At 38.5% G+C, this 18,196-nt stretch overlaps 1 protein-coding gene across 2 annotated transcripts in view; it reads right to left on the bottom strand.

The window, feature by feature from the left end:
• Positions 1 to 18,196, bottom strand: part of Sncaip (synuclein alpha interacting protein) — a 145,432-nt gene that overhangs the window by 116,589 nt on the left and 10,647 nt on the right. The gene's annotated exons all lie outside the window — the stretch shown is intronic.

Genomic DNA, 18,196 nt, shown 5'->3' with positions numbered 1-18,196 from the left:
GCTTTAACTTACGATTCTATGGCATAATCAAGAGCACATTTATAAGAGACAAAGGATTTTGGAAGAAACTAAATTCAAGATGGGGTGTTGTTTATTTAATTTCTAGCTATTCCCAGCACACCCTCAGTACCTTCTCCTATCCAATCAGTATTTCCAAGACATTACGGTGGATTTCACATGGTTGGCGAATGCCCAAAGACAATACAGTTCCTACGGAACCTGGGAGATGAAAGCCCTGGTGCTCTTCCGAGGAAACACTGGGGGGGTCGCCATTATATATATCCGTCTGTCTGTCTGTCTATCTATCTATGGTGCTGGGGGTTGAACTCAGGGCCTTGTTCTTTATGGGCAAGTGCTTTACCACTTGAGCCACACCCCCAATCCTTCTGCTTTTACTTTGTCCCACTTTTGCCTAGGTCAGCCGTGAACCTTGATCCTCTTATTTCCATCTCCTGAGTAGCTGAGATTATAGCATGTGCCACCACACCTGGCTCAAGGGCCACAGTTTTGAACAATGACTTAGAGGCATGGAGGACTGTATCAATTTCTAAGTAAGAGCAAAATAAGCAGGAAGCTTACTGCTTATTTAGTCTGCATGTAAGCACAGTTCATTTAAAACCGAGGATTGGGTTAATTTCCAAAGGATTAAACCTAAGTCTTTAAATGGGTTTGTCTTCTAAAATTTAAAAATGGTTGATAGACTTACCAAATAGGGAAACAAACTGTTTCCTTTAGTAAAAAGTAACATAAACCCTAAAAAATGAACATTGCTATGAGTGATGTTGGTTTTTTATATTTCAAAGTATGCACTTCTGATTTTTACGTATTCGCTTAAAAATACTAATGACTAAAGTAAGCAATTCATTCAATTGACCACAGTGCTTTACCCTGACAACTGAAAACAACCAAGGCCAGGGAATTGAGATTGCTCAAACTGTGAGTTTTGTATACTTCTCTTTCAACACTCTGAAAATGTTCCCTGTCAGTTTTAAGAGAGACAAGGTGCTGAGTATCCTCATTGGTTAGCCAAGACATAAAGTAGAAATTTCTGGCATAGAGAGTCTAACTTTAAATACGTCTTTCCTTATGGTAAAGCAGGCTCTTGAGGTTGAAAGCAAGAGAGGGGTGGAGCTCCAGAAATGCATTAAGAAACATTTTTCTTCCTTCTTGGTCTGTGACCACTTCGTTCAATTTTTTTATTATAAATTTTTTATTAGGATATATTCGTTATACAGGGGTGGATTCATAGTGACAATTCCGATTAGGCTTATATTGTACATTAATTACATTGCACTTGCTGAAATTTATAGATGCCTAGTCCCTGTTTCAGCTTAAATTCTAGGGCACTAAAGCTAATTTATGAAAGTTTTCATATAAGCAGCCTGAAAATCAGCTTAATAAACAGGTATTACTCACCATCAGCTAGTGCCTAATAAATTTGTCTAGACACAGGTGATGAAGAAGTAAAATTTTCCTTAAATTTTCCACAGAGTTGTTGTAGAACTATGTTCTTCTTCTGAATAACTAAATATAAATGCTCACATATTTTAACAAAAGGGTCAGTGAAATAACTTTTCACTGTTATTGACTCCACTTGTGTGGAGGTCAAAGCAATAGGAAATACTAGAGATACTGACTAAGCCGATTGCTTTAAGGTCAGATTGACTTTCTAAGTTCTTTTCATGGCTGCTGTAAATATTTTGAAAACATTTGCTTGCTTTGAGGTGTTGACAGTTTCTAAGGACTTCTACCTGGAGATTCCTAGTATTGTTGGTGAAAGGGAAATTAAAGCTTTCCTGGTGAGGGAACAGAGGTTTATGTTGGAAGAAACTGGAATATAAAATTCCCATCTACCACTCAATAATTCTTACCAAGTAACTTAGTATAAATAGAAAACATGATGGCTCTCTGTGTTCACATATACAGGAGGGGCTAGTACTACAGAGGGTTATTTACATTTGGATCCTTGGTATTTAAAATAATTCAATTCCACCTTGACCCCTCCTCATCCACATGTTCAAGAAGTAGAGCAACGTCTCCATGTTCTCTGTTGAACAACCAAAATGAAAATCAACACATGGAAAAAATACCTCAGGAGCAACAGGGAGAAAGAAACTTTTTACACTTTCCAACTTAGGTAGGTTTCCTACAGTGCCTTTTTCTAAACTGCTTGTAAGAGCAATTTATGAGCTCTTGATTACTATAACACATTGTGCTCTTAGAAAGAAAAAAGTAATGATAGTTTGGCTTCTTACTGGTATTCCATTTTTTATAGATTATTATATTGTCTTCAAGCTGAGTTGAATCTGAAATTAATAAAATTAACTCCTTGCTCAGCTATTCTCATCTATTTTCCATTCTCATTCATCTTTTCACTCTGTCCCTGAAGACAGACTTGGAAAGGAAGGAAATCTGTGTTCAGTGGTCTCACATTCACTGTAGTTCCCAGACTTCTGTTCTAGAAGCCAGTATCAGTTGAATGTGAAAACAACTTGAGAAACCACAAGAGACCCTTCACGGCTGAACAGCTTGTGTTCTACAAACAGCACTTACATTTTCTGTTAAAAATGTTATAAAAACATATCAAGGATATCAGACAAACAAATGATCAGATAACAACTGACCACAAAGGTCTGAACCAAGGCAGGAAATATCATACTAAGATATAACCGGGAAAGAGGAAATTCAGTATCCAGTTTAGGACCAATCAATCATAAAAGACAGCAATATCCCAACCACTCTCCCTCTTTTTTCGATAAATAATGTATGTGTACAGCTTAAATTAGAAAACTAGAGTCACTGTATTTTTCACATTTAAAGATGAAAACGTAAATCTATTCAAAATTGGGTTTGATTCTATTTTGAAGATTCTGTATAGATAATTAGTTTCCCACTCAAAACATATAGACATCCCATGTATGTAAAATGGAAGATGATTCAGGACTCTGTAAGCTCGCTGACTTAGGTAGGAATGTGAACACTGGAGGTAGTGGGCAACATGTAGCCACAAAAAGGACTGATTTGGCCCACTCCAGTTTCTAGAAATTTGGGATTTTCACCAAAACAGCCATATTTTTTGTCTTCTATTGAAAACCAGGAGATGCAGAGAAACTAAGTTCCAAGTGACCCAAGCCCAGGTGTCTCCGTCCTACAGCAATCATTTGCCAGTCTCCACCATTCCTCACCATGTGATACTCAAGTCTTCCTCCAGGTACCCAACTACCTCCCCAGCCTCTGTATGCATCACTGCCTGAGAAGCAAAGGTAGGGGGTGTGAGTGTGTAGGAGTGTGTGTGTATGTGTGAGAGAGACCACACTCGAGTCCTGGCATAAACTGTAGCATTTAGATCATTTGGAAGTTTTAGGAAATGAGCACTCATTCAAGACTTCGGTCAATGGACTCGAATGACAGACAAAACTTCCTTCAAATACTATGGGGGATTTAAAACTAAATGAAACCTGTAAGTCTTTATTAAATCCCTATGAATTCTCAAGATATTATATTAGTACTTGATTTCTGATTTTACAGAGAGAACTCAAAGGCAGTTTTAACTTGGTTTTTGCTCATAAACCTTTATAAATTGTCAGTATGAGCATATGTGTGTAAATATGCAGAGATATTATCATAGTTCTGTGACCATTTTCATACTCAGACCAATAAAAAAATTCTTAGTCTTTACAGAACTAGTAGTGAGAACTGAGTTTATACTTTTTAGAGTAACACTGATAAATTGTGAATGTGTATTTTAAAGTTGACTACCATGGTAGTTAAGGAACATGCATGGAAGCACATGTGTTCGTGATGCATTAAAATTCTTATATCTGTACAGAAATAAACCCCTTTTTCTGTATTACAAAAGGCAAACATATTATCATCTGTTTTTAATACTAAAGTCCCAAATAATTTATAATGCAAAGTTATACAATATATATGGGACACTGCATCAATCATGCAGAAATATCTGGTCTTTCCAAATGTACTCCAAATCCTCCATTAAGTTAAGAGTTGAGCTGAAACAAAGAGGTCTGAAGAAAGCAATAGTTGCTTGAGAAAGGACAAAATACATCTCAGATTAAGATTACTTGTCATTTGCTTTTTTATGCCAAAGGCTTTATGATGGAAACTCTTACAACTTTCTTCATTCCATTTTTAATTATAGAAGGTGAAAAAGCTGACAAATGTCTTAGTCCTCTTGAAGTATCTGACACAAGCAGTACCCTATTAAAAAATAAAATTTGTTTAAATGAACAAAAGAACCTTGTCTACTTTAATGGTACCATCAACAACAAGCCAACAAGCCAGAAGAACCCGGGTACCACACAGCAATGGAAGTGTTGTGTCATATGTAACAAGATTCATCTGTGGGGATCACAGTCCAGAAAAACACACATATCCCAGGCATTCTGGTGAAATGGGATGCCTTAGGGAGTTAAGTCAAATTTAAATGAGTTTAAATTCATTTAAGTCACATATTTAAAGTTATGTATGCTTACATTTTTCTTAATGGCCAAATGATTGCTTTCTACTGGTTCCAAGATATCCTCATCATAAATTAAAGAATTATAATATAGGCACATTGAAAGGTTGATTTGCTCCAGTACTTATAATACTTGTATGTATGTATGTTTTTCCTTTCCCCATGTTAATCCCCTTGGAGAGGGAATCAAGCATGGGATTTAGAATCAGTAGGCCATGCTCACCTTTCACTTCTTCCATATATGTGTCACAGATTTCCTTTAGAGGGTCATTCATCCATAAACACCCCTGCAGAAGTACAGGGCAGAAGCCATATCAGAATGACCCAGACAGCTTCTCCCTACATAACCCAGGACCACCTCAAGTTCATGATCCTCCTGCCTCAGCCTCCTGAGTGTTGGGATCACAGATGCATAACACCACACCCAGCATCCAGAATGGCCTACTTTTATAAAATTATAGGGACATTGTCATCAGCACTATAGTCCTGCTAAAGCAAGATAAAAATAATAAAATACTTCCTTTTTTCCAACAGAGGTTATGGCAATGGTCAAAAAAAAAAACAAAACGAATAAATGAAGCATAAATACTTAAATAAAAAAAAAAGAAAAGAAAGCATTGGTATAACTGAGCCAAAAGTTACCTTTGAAGCAGAAAATTTTTTTTTTTTGGCAATGAAAATCTCATGAATTTTATTTCATTTTTTTTTCATTTTTCTTTTATTATTCATATGTGCATACAAGGCTTGGTTCATTTCTCCCCCCTGCCCCCACCCCCTCCCTTACCACCCACTCTGCCCCCTCCCTCTCCCCCCCTCAATACACAGCAGAAACTATTTTGCCCTTATCTCTAATTTTGTTGTAGAGAGAGTATAAGCAATAATAGGAAGGAACAAGGGTTTTTGCTGGTTGAGATAAGGATAGCTATACAGGGCATTGACTCACATTGATTTCCTGTGCGTGGGTGTTACCTTCTAGGTTAATTCTTTTTGATCTAACCTTTTCTCTAGTTCCTGTTCCCCTTTTCCTATTGGCCTCAGTTGCTTTAAGGTATCTGCTTTAGTTTCTCTGCGTTAAGGGCAACAAATGCTAGCTAGTTTTTTAGGTGTCTTACCTATCCTCACCCCTCCCTTGTGTGCTCTCGCTTTTATCATGTGCTCATAGTCCAATCCCCTTGTTGTGTTTGCCCTTGATCTAATGTCCACATATGAGGGAGAACATACGATTTTTGGTCTTTTGGGCCAGGCTAACCTCACTCAGAATGATGTTCTCCAATTCCATCCATTTACCAGCGAATGATAACATTTCGTTCTTCTTCATGGCTGCATAAAATTCCATTGTGTATAGATACCACATTTTCTTAATCCATTCGTCAGTGCTGGGGCATCTTGGCTGTTTCCATAACTTGGCTATTGTGAATAGTGCCGCAATAAACATGGATGTGCAGGTGCCTCTGGAGTAACAGTCTTTTGGGTATATCCCCAAGAGTGGTATTGCTGGATCAAATGGTAGATCGATGTCCAGCTTTTTAAGTAGCCTCCAAATTCTTTTCCAGAGTGGTTGTACTAGTCTACATTCCCACCAACAGTGTAAGAGGGTTCCTTTTTCCCTGCATCCTCGCCAACACCTGTTGTTGGTGGTGTTGCTGATGATGGCTATTCTAACAGGGGTGAGGTGGAATCTTAGCGTGGTTTTAATTTGCATTTCCTTTATTGTGAAGCAGAAAATTTCTGGCTAACATTCAAGGTCCAGAACAATAGAGGATATGACCAAGAAAAAAGGCTTTGATTTCGGCAGATAGAGCCCAGAGTCATGATTATACCCTAACTGACTGATCTCAGACAGGTCTCTTAACCACTCTGATTGCTTACTTAGCACCTTTCTTGCAAGAAAGTTATAAACATTAAATGTACAACATGTTAAGTGATTAAGACCAAAACTAGTTCACCCAATTTATCTGTCACTCACACATGTGCGTACACACACAAACACACACACATTCTCTTGATAACTAGTATGTAGCTAAATATATTACTTCTCAGCCAGGCACCAGTGGGCTCATGCTTAATTCTAGCTACTTGGGAGGCTGAGATCTGAAGGGCTGAGGTTCGAGGACAGCCCAGGAAAATAATTTGTGAGACCCACCCCCATATCTCCAAACTAACCAGAGCAAAATGGACTAGAGGTATGGCTCAAGTGGTAAAGCACCTGCATTGTGAGTATCTGCTTTGCAAGTGTGAAGCCCTGAGCTCCAACCCCCATTACACACACACACACACACACACACACACACACATATATGTACATATGTATACATACATATATGTCTATGTATTATTGCTTCTCTTTTTCTATGCAAAAAACATCCTTATTTGAATAGTAAAATTTCCCTTAAGATTTATTTCTTCATCTATAAAATGCTTCTGTGACAACACTACACATAACTTAAATGTTAACAATAAAATATAGATACTATTTTTATTATTTCCAATCTGTCTTAAAATTGAAAAAAATATTTTGCTCAGTTACTATAGAGGACACTGTTGTGTGATGTTCCAATTTCCTGTTTAAAAATGAAGGATTTATTTCCCCAGCTGCTGGGCAGGGTGTTGCCTGCCCTTGGTTGCCAGCTTTCTGTAGGACTGCCCCTAGACCAGAGGGAGCCCCCTTCCAGGGCAGCCTTGTCCATTGACTGGACGGCACACAGTGGCACAGGCCAGGCCTCTCAGTATGATACTAAAGGCCCCCTAGCCTCAAGGATGTCCATGAGTTGGCTGAGACCTCAGTGAGACTACATCAGAGCTCATCTTCTTCCTGCCTGTCTCCTACAGGTGTTCCATAATGCACTTCCCACACAGGTTCTGCTTCCTGGAGAACTTGACATGCTATAGTGACAAGTCAGAGAAACTGCCTGTTAAAACCTGTGCTTTCAAAGTTATGACCATCAGCCTCCTACACCATGGAGACACCTTTTACTTTTCGTAAGAGTAGGTGTCTCTGCTTGCTACACTACTACAGATGGATAATCTTAGTGAAGGAAGATGAGAGAAAAAAGTAAAAACAGTTTAACTTAATCAAATGATTACTATGACTTATCTTGATCACTGAATTGGGTGGTTATTTCAACTGTGCAGCTATTTTGACACTGTGGTGAGAAAAGCTCAGATGTGGCCCATAAAGAAACCTAATCTCTCAGGACCATGGCAATTATTCTTTTCAGACTTCTCTTAAGAAACTGTTCCTCCTAACAGCTATATTCTACTGAAGATGAATGCTAAAATGTTAAGTTGTGTCTTTCTTTAAAATAAGATTCTATAAACCAGGCTCTCGTGGCTCATGCCTGTAATCCCAGATACTTGCAAGGCTAAATCAGGAAGATCATGGATGGAGGCCAGCGTGGGCAAACAGACTGCAAGACCCCATCTCCAAAATAACCACAGCAAAATGGACTGGAGGTGTGGCTCAAGACTGAGCCACTCTGTCAGCCCTTTTGTGTTGACTATTTTTGATAGGGTCTCGTTTAATGCCCAGGTTGACCAGGATGGCCATCTATCCATTTGTACTTCTCCATGTAAGCTGGGGTAACAGGCATGCACCACCACATTCAGCTACTGATTGAGATGGAGCATTGCAAACCATCCTCCCGCTCTGTTTCCCAAGTGGCTAGGATTACAGGCTTGAGCCACTGCCCGACTTCAATTTATTCTTTTATGTTATAAACAGCTAAACTCTTAAAAATCCACATCTGGAAAAAGCAATTCAGTACAATCATCAAAAGAATGGACCTGCATCTCAAGTTCCCAGGGTTCGAATCTCAGCTGGGTCTCTTGTTAGGCGTGTAACTTGGGCAAGTCAACTTAACACTTCCCATACTTCATATTCCCATACAGTGGGAACCAGGCTGTTGCAAAGAGTAAGTAAGGGGCAGTATGGAACAGTGCCTGCACATGGTAATATTGCTATAGAAGCTTGCTGTTGTTGCTTTGTCACTCCATTTTTATTTTGAGCATCTGTGGCTTAATTACGTTAGCATCTAAAATGTAATTTACTAACTTTGATAGTAGATTGAAATTTATAGCCTTCAAGCACACAAAATATAGGATGGCTCTGCTGTGCAACCCATGCTGCTTCTTTAGTAGGTTATATAGTAAGCCGTACCTTGGCTCAATCTAACAAAATAGCCACAGGGTCCATGTCTCTACCAAATAGAAAGTTTTCACCACTTTAGTTCACCAAATTCATCATGATAGCTTCAGTGCTCAAGGAAAAAGGCAGAACAATTAGAATATAAGATGTAGTTTCAATTCCATATGAACTTGAATTTTAAAGAGCCCCTGGCTTTTCTGTAAATGAGGTATGATCTCTGTCAACAGAGTGCCTTTATTTCTACTTCTAACGCCATCAGCAACAATAACAGCTCTGGTTTGAGGTTCTGTGATTCTTCAGGTTCTGTAAAGCCCCACTTTCACAACAGCTGGTGCGCATTGGGTATGCAAAGCTGGCAGTAAAAACCTAGTGAGAGTCAATGAACGGAGTGCACAGAACTCGGAAAACACCTCACCAACAAATAGGCTCTGTGATAATGTGACATTTTTATAGTCCCATTTTTTAACCATAACAGCACTTGAATGGTATGCATTATAGTATTTCAATTTAGTCATTTATCTAAAAATGAGTTTTATCTTGGCTCATAAATAAACAGTGACATTTCAGCAATTTGAAAAGCTCAGCTTCACCTTTGCTGTGAAGCTCATTTTACAATTACAGAAACACATGCCCTTTCATGCCATGTTGCTTAGTCTTTGATTTATGGTTCCTACCTTTGTGCTAACCTCGTTCTGTAAACTACACAAAGTTTATACAAGCTCAGCTATTTCATTCTTATTTCTAATCTTAATGGGTTATTTTTTCTATAGTGGCCATGTCTATTTTTTCTGTAGTGCCCAAATAAAATTAGGGAGAAAGTATTCACCCTTTCAGCTCAGTGAGTACTATTAGTGTCTTAGTGTGCTGAGTCTGAAATAAGTACCACCTAGCTAGCTCTTCCAGAAAGCCCTGGCTTTTCTGCCCTGTTTCCCATTGCTAAATCTAATGTGTCTCAAAGCCAAGCCCTTAAAGGAAATTGCTGCCTGCTGTCCTCCTTTCCCCACTTCACTTTCAGCAGGCTTGCTCAGTCAGACATTAGGGAATGAAGATGAAAATGGTGCATCAGAGTGGCTTCTCTTCCAGTTTCACCTCACCTGCTCCAGTTTCTCCCACAGTCTTGACACATCAATCAGGGACACAGGTGATGTCTTTTATGGCAGTGCACTTAATTTGGGGGAAGTCTGTGTCTTGCTCAAGGTACAAGAAGATAAGTGTAGGTTCTTATATCCTCCCTCACCTGTATCCAGACATTACAGACTTGGCAGGTGTGCTGCAAGGTTTGTGCTCTGGGGTTGTTGGCAATGACTTATTTCACTACAAATGTGGATTTTCCTTTCTGTGTTTCATTATTTCTGCTATTTTGGAAAGTGGGGAGAAATGTACATTTAATCCACTATTTAAAAATAGAAGTCATTACAAAAAATTTTGTAAAAATAAAAAACCATAATGAAAATTGAATACTGAGTAAAAAATGCAGTATATAAAAATATATCTAGGATTATGCATAATTATGATATCAAATATATGAAAGAAAAAAACATACCAAAATGTTAAACCATTCTCTTAAGTGTTGGAGAAAATTCCCAAAACTTCTCAGAGAAAATTCTTAAAATTTCAGTTGATACATCTTTATATTTTCTAAAGTTTTATTTCGTGTTTTCAGTGAACAAGTATTACAACAGTCAGCAAAAATGTTTACAAAAGCACACTCAGCACAACCTGTTTAAGATGCTTTACTAAGCACTGGCTTCTATCTGTACACTTATTCATTCAACAAATGGTTGCTGAATTTCTGCTGTGGTCCATGTACTGTGCTAAGTTTCATGAGTACAGCACTGAATAAAGGAACATCTTGCACTTGTTAGCTCATGTTGTGGTGGGGGAAATGTATAACAAACAAAGAAACATAGGCTTTATCATGCTTGGAGTTAGAGCTGTGACAGGAAAGCAATGCAAGATACAGGTGAAGACAATGGCAGGAGTTGAGTCTGGATCTATCACAGAAACTAAGGAAGGCAAGCTAAAAAAAAAAGTAGAAGAGTATCAGTAGGTCACTACGAGAATGCTTGTCATTCATTATTTGTCAGGCAGTAGTGTGTGGCCTGAAGGTTGGCCCCTTAAAATTCGTATGTTGAAGCCTAATCACCAGTGTGATGGGGTTTAGAGATGGGGGCCCTTGGGAAGTGATTCAGTGATGAGGGATTAGTGTCTTTAGAGGCTCCAGCTCTCTTGTCCCTTTCTATCATATGAGGACACAGAGAGACTGTGCCATCTGTAAACCAGAAAGTGGGTCCTCACTAGACACAATCTGCTGTGCTTGACTATGGACTCTCCAGCCTCTGGATGCATAAGAAATAAATTTGTTTTTTATAAACTATGAGTTTGTGGTATTTGGTTGTAGCAGCCTGGACAAACTAAGTCAAGCACTCTGGTTCCACGCTCACACATTTAGTCACTACCTCTACTAACAACTGACTGACAAATCACTAAGCCAGTGAGTATTCCATGGGAACCTTCATTTTTAATTAAAAGAATTCTAAGTGTATGACATACTGTCATACTTATTTCAATACTTATTTTTTGAATCTAATTTAGCAATTTTACATGTACCTTTATAAATTTAATTATCTGTGTTTATAAGCGGTCATTTTATTCTCTCATGATGTATTTGCTTTTTCCCTTTCAGACGGCAGTAGCCACACAGCTGCCTCTGTTCTTGCACTGTTGGATGTTCCCCTGATCCTAATAAGCCTATTGCACCCAAATCACTAAGATTCATAAGTTAAATTAAGTAGACTCCTCCTCAGTGAGTTCTAAGAAATTCATGCATACATCCATCCATCTATCCACTCACTCATCCATCACTAGGAATCACTTTAAAAAATTCTCCCCATGAATCACTTTAAAAAATTCTCCCCATTTCATTTCTATTTCCTGTGCCCTGGTATATATCTCTTTCAAATTCTTACTTGTTTTGCTAAAATATTGACTAGACTCCCTACAACAAATTTCATGTTCAATCTTCAATCTTTTCCCCACATCACCTTACAAAAGCATACTGTGCTTGTGCTTTTCCCCTTTAAAGGAGATAATATATGTAAATAAATTAGCACTTCATCCGGATTATAATGAGTGATTAGTAAACACTACTATTTTTAATAGCTATGTGCCAGACATGAAGCTAAGTGTGAGGGATATAGCAGATATTAATGAAACATGATATCTGGCACTAAGAAGCCTAGGGCCTAGTGGAGATAAAGAAAAAGTAAATAATCCATCAGCACACAGACTGACTGGGGGGAGGCAGGGGTCAGAGGAAATGAGAGGCCGGAGCAAGAAAACTGGGAACAAGAAGAGGAAAATAAGAAGTCTGTTAGGAGACGAACAGACTGAAAATTTCAGGGAACTTCAAGTCATTCAGTAAGTGTGGTGAAGGTTAAGACACTGACTGTGGGTCCTATGAAGCTTGACAGGTGGAAAGAGCCAAAATAATAAAGGCTTATGACATGCTAAGAATTTTGGATTTTATCCTAAAGCCATTGTGATTAAATCAATTTTAGAAGTGGTGAAGGAAAAAACCAGAAGGGAGTGGACCTGAGTTAAGTGGCTGCCGCAGTAATCAAGGGGAAATGATGATGATCTTAATAAAGACATCAGGAATGGAAATGGAAAGGAGACAATAATGTTGAGAAAAACTTAACTTGAGTCTCCTGATGCTGGGAGACAGAGGAGGGAGGGTAGATATGACAAGGGGATATTTTGGATAATTTTCTTGAAAGCTGGGGCCTTTCGCTAAAGTAGGAAACTGGGACAGAGCCAAGATTTTGAAGGAAAGGTGATGAATTTACTTTGAGGTTGCAGAGCATGTGAGAGCTGATGAACCAGTAAAATGCAGAAGGCCAGAAGACAAAGAGAATCTCTAGCCCAGTACTAGAAATAAAAATTTGGAAATCACCAACAGAGGTGATAGGATAAGCCTTAAGAATGGATGACACACTCTATGTAGGATTATTTATTAATACCATTCATTGAAAAAGATATATGAACTCCTTTCTTCCACAGTGGGAAAAAGATCAAGATTTGGCTCCAATCATCCTTTTAACTTTATCTCCTGCCACTCCACACCATATGTCTTACTGTGAAATCACATCAAAATATGATTTCCAAGTTCTGTCAGACCCTAATGTTCTCCCCCTAAATTTCCTGCCTGGTGAACACTCACTTGGTCCTTAACTCTAAAGCAAATGTCACTTTTTCTGGAAAGCCTTTGATAATCTGACCATCCTGCTCTTCAGTCTAGGGAGAGTGCATTGCTCCCTCCCTCCTTCATACTATAGCACTTGGTTCATGCTCCTACTGTGATAGACATTTTTCTTCCCCTCTAGACAGAGAGTTCTTAGAAGAAGGCTGCATCCATACCAGGAAAGGTACCAAAGCATGTTTACAGAATGAGTGCATAAAGAATGTGTCCTCATCTGCAAATATCAATTTCTCTACTTGTTAGAGCCCATGACTACTGTTTGGTAGGCATCCATTGAAGGTTCTTGGGTACAATGAAATGTTTTCAGTATGAGCCACTACGAACTTTATTTTATTCCCATACACTGGTACTGTATCAACACAACTGATGTGAAAGCAATGTAAGCACTCAAAATAACAACTGCTGTGAATACACCAGGTTCTGCTCAGTGAAGACATGACTGTATTTCATTCCGGCAAACATTAAGAAGAGGTGAAATTTAAACAAAAGTAGAGGATCAAAGGAAGCACTACTAAGTTTCAGCAGGGTGGACTGGGAGATCATTATGGCTTTGAAGTAAGGTCTCCTCAAGAAAGGATAATCTGGGATGAGTGTGTGGCTCAGTGGTACAGCACTTACTGAGCATGTGCAAGACCCCAGGTTTGAGCCCCACCACTGAAAAACAAAAAGGATTAATTCAAAGACAACAAATAAATAACCAGCTGAGAAAGTTTATTTGTTCAATTCTCAGTACATGAAAGTATATTCTTTATAAAGACAGAAAGAAGGACCCCTACCTTGGGGTTGATCTTAAAGAAAATGCTAGCTTAAAAAAAAAGAGAAACAAGAAATCCAAATGTTTAAATGATAATAATTCCTTTTAGAAGTATCAGGTCATCTGGCAGTAGGATACTTGTTTTTGCCTACTCAGCTCCTTTCTCAGAAGGGGCAATCCATATATCTTTATTTGAGCTGACATCAAAAGACCTTTCCAATTGCTATTTCTCCCCTGACTCTACTTAATTGTACAAAAAAGACATTTATGAAATTTCTATTTTTTCTATATTGTGAGAAAATACATGGAAAGTTTTTCCAAGATGCTAAAAGACACATTCATATGGTCTGAAATTTGAATGACTATGGCACATTTATTATTAAATGGAAAGAAATTGTGCTATGTTTTGCTTTTCAAACTGGCTACTACTTTAGAAATTTTTTATTTCATTTTTGACTATTTAATGAGTATACTACAAGGTAGGGTGAGATAACACTAAATATCACAGACTAACCTATTTTATGTGGCTCCAGAATGAGAACTATTAAGATAGAAGTCAGCAAAATGTCTATGAGTAAAAAATGTACTACATGAGCATACGAATGCTGGTCTACCGTTCAGTGCTGATTATAAATAAACAGATCCACCCCCAGGAGCTTGTAAGAAATTCAGCCCTGTGGATCATGTATCTTGAAACTACCAAGAGGATGAAAATGCGAAATTAATTAATTAATTACTCCCATTCCTTAGGGTAATTAAGTTGAAGATGGGAAGATGTTTATAACTCAGCCCCATGATTATTTAGTGGTCACAAACAGGGTTTGTTACTTTTGGCAAAATCAATTATCCCAAGTAGGTTAAGTAGGTTATGTTTTAATTTACTAAATACTTTGAAGTTGCAACTTTCTTTTCCAGACATGTTGACTGCACCCTGTGCTATGAAACAAGATTGATTATCCTTATTTCACATTTTAGTTCTGCCACTGTATGACCTTAGTCCTTGACGTCTCTTATTTTACTTTTCCAATTTTTAACATTTTCAAGATAATAGTTGTGTTCCTCTATCCTTGAAAATTTTTAAACAATACAACAACAGTATTGCAAACACAATACTCTGCCAAAGAAAAATAAAAGCTGGGCTGGGAAGTGTAGCTCAGTGGTAGAGAGGATGCTTGGGTGAATGAGGCCCTGGGTTCCATCCCCAGCCACACACACATACAAACACTAGCTACTGAAGATAATAACATAGTCATAGGCACATGACCATGATCCAATAAGTGATGGCACAACAGTGGTCCTGTAAGACTAGACTGCCTAACTGGCCATCTTAATTCAAGTACACTCTGTGATGCTCACACAAGGACAAAATTCCTGAACAGTGCATTCTGCAGTATGAGTCCCATCATTAAATGATGTAGACAACTCAGCTTTGTTTAGAGCCAATCATTTTACTAAATTTTATCCAAATAATGTCTTTCATACAGTGACTTGTGAGACAGGTAATCACTTGTGTCAGTCAGGTTCTCGACAGGAAACAGGTGGCACATTCGTGCAATTTGAGGATAGTTTAACGAAAAGACCAGTTGCAAAGGTATGTGCAGCAGGGTTTGGAGAAACAAGAGATAGTGCAGTTATCAGCCTAAAGTCACAGGTACCCAAACCTGGAGGAAGAGCAGCCTTAGAGAGTTCATTGACATTAGCAACTGCAGCCTACAATAGGAGGAGGTGGTTTGGTAGGGGGCATCCAAGGAATAAAGAGCTGTAACTCTCACTCCTGCTGATGCTTCCATTGGCCAAAACCCAACCATAAAGTAGGGAACAAAGGAGCCTGTCAACTCATCCTGTGAGCCCAGCACAGGATGTTAATTCCAAGAGAGGCCATGGGCACACAAGTTTGAGAGCAGTCATGCCTCTGCCCTCACAACCCTTTCCCTGATTCTATCCAGCTTTACTGTAGGCTAAAATCCTGTAATAAGCACAAGTCATGCCAGCTCTGTTCCTTGAGTCAATCAAGTATTCTGCTAGTTTTTCATCTCTTAGGGAGTTCTCCTGCTTTGAAATACCACTCTCTTTGTACAGGGGCTTGCCTCAAATAGATCAAATAGGAATTTGTCCCTGTGGGTTTTTTCCTCAGTTTTGCTTTCGAGCTTGGGGAGAGCACTTTTTCATGCCTGATCTTGACTGAAATAGCACATAGCAATCTCGTATTTCTCTGGGACAAGGCAATGAGCTGGCAGAGCTCCTCCTTCTCATGCTGTGCAAGCATCAGCTTTGCATTTAAAAAAAAATCTATTGTACAATGTATTGTGCAAGGAGGTTTGCCAAAGTGGGGAGAAAAGAAAGAAAGGCAGAGTTGGTTTCCTACATGCAAGTTTTAACGACTTTGGAAAATTGTCAAACTGGATTAAATTTCTGTACTAATTTGACATTTTCCTGCCAATGGCAAGAATGAAAATCCATTAATTACCTCATGATAACTAGATTTCAAAGAGTAATCTACTTTCTTATTAATTCTAACAAATACTTCATGATACTCATTTCACGCAGGAGCTGTGGGTAAAATCACTCTTTCAAATATCCTCTGTGCGCTTAGGCATGCATACCTGTGCGTCCATTTTAAATGAAAACTTTGATTGAACAGGACTTCTGCTGCATGAAATACATTTACAAACATTACGAAAGAGAAAAGCAATGGTCGAGTCCCTTACTGGGAGAAGCTTAAGTCCCCCTTCTTACCAAATCAATCTGTAACTTTGGAAGAGCTCTGCTATATTTCCTAGCAACATGAGTAAACATTGTACTACATCCAATGCCCAAGATTTGTAACCATGTTAATCTGTGAATACTCAACTTAATTAAAGATTAGGCTTTTCAATTGCATTTTTAGCGCACAAAGTACTCCTAAATTATGATTATCAGTGGCTAAGAGTGCTTACGTCTGCAGAACTTGGGAAATGAAAATGAATCATTTATTTCTTCTCGAAATGACTGCTCTTCTCAGAGGCGCTGTTCTGAGTTCATGTGCCTTGGAGTTCATTGGAATTCTATGGTTAAAACACAGCTTGGAGACCTCATTTATGAAAATTCCTTTAAACCTTTCACCACTTTGACAAATCCAGTCCAAGTTCACTGAGCCAATTCAAAAGTAGCTCTCAGCCTTTTTATAGGTTTTCAATTACACCAACACAGCACACCAGAGCTGTCATGTTTGAAGAAGTATATTTTAGTTGCAGAGAAACATGAGTTCTTTTTTAAGAGACCAAAATGAAAGCAGTATTCCCAAAACTGGAGCCAACAGATGCAAGTTGCCTAAACATGGTTAATGTTGTTATTTACTATATGATATTTGGTATTTTTCTGGCTTTTAAGAATTTACTTTGCAAAAATATTGGCAAATGCCTCACCCTCAAATTGTTCCAGATAATTTTTTGAGGACTTGTTCAAAACATTTTCTAACTTCACTCACCCTCCTAATATGTACATAGCATGTGACAGCAGATGTAATTTTCCTATATGCAGTCAGGAACAAAAGCCCAAGCAGATCAATGAGCGCTCCAGGTTGAAAGTGGTAATCAATGGTAAAACTGAGGTTAGCCTAATTCTATGTTCCATTTCAATGCCCTCTTTAAGTGGGCCTGAGGTAATCATACTCTTTTCCCTTTTTAAAATGTTTATATGACTTAACAGATCAAACACTAATATTTTCTTCCATTTTCAAACTTTGTATTCATTTCAATGTGGTTAGTATGGTTTTATGGGAGTACCAATCTTTTAGACTTGGTTATTTGAATTATTTTAAGTGACATTTATCATTGGGATAGAATAGAAAAGCAAAACGTGCACACTAGTTGTTTAGAAGCATTTGTAAAAGTTTAAATACTGTACAGTATGTGCAAAAGCAAATTTAGTCAGGATATATATAAATCTGTTTTCTCAGGGGGGCAGAGTTTACTCTGAAACGCCTGGAAACTGGGAGCTCATCATGATGACTCTAACAGCTCCCTGCAGTGCCTATTCCTTCTCGCTCAGCTAATGTTCTGCAGGTCAGCCAGCCTTTTGGTAATCTCAGTAGGAGGCTTGCTCAGCAGATGACTTCTTGTGTTTGGTCTGTCCTGTTGTTTGGTTTTTTACATCCTGTTAAATAAAACTATCATGATTTAACATACTAGACTGCTTATAAGTTTCTGAGTATTTGATATTAAAGAGGTGAAACCAAAAGTTACACAAGATATGTATAGGTTCAGTATAATCCCAGGGTAGAAGCCAGGTTTGTGACTGCAGAGACCTTCGGTCCACTCAGTCTGACCCAAGTGTGGTTCTGTGGCTCTGGACAGAGCCATGAGGTGGAAATGGGAGGCTCTGAGACCAAGGGGTGGGGGTTAGGGTGCCAAGGCTGGAGAGGTGAGCCTGTGCATACCAACACTTTGGCTCCTGGGGTTACAAATAACTCTCCATTCTTTAATGCATTTGCCACAGATCTACCAATTGTGGACCTATCAAACACTGAACTTTACACAGGGGATGACAGAAAGATGACAAAGATGCATTTCCTACCCTCGG

This window comes from Castor canadensis, chromosome 6, assembly GCF_047511655.1.
Source record: "Castor canadensis chromosome 6, mCasCan1.hap1v2, whole genome shotgun sequence".
In the NCBI taxonomy this organism is placed as follows: Eukaryota; Metazoa; Chordata; class Mammalia; order Rodentia; family Castoridae; genus Castor; species Castor canadensis.
Note: the sequence above shows the minus strand (reverse complement) of the source record. Positions and strands in the feature narration are given on the sequence as shown.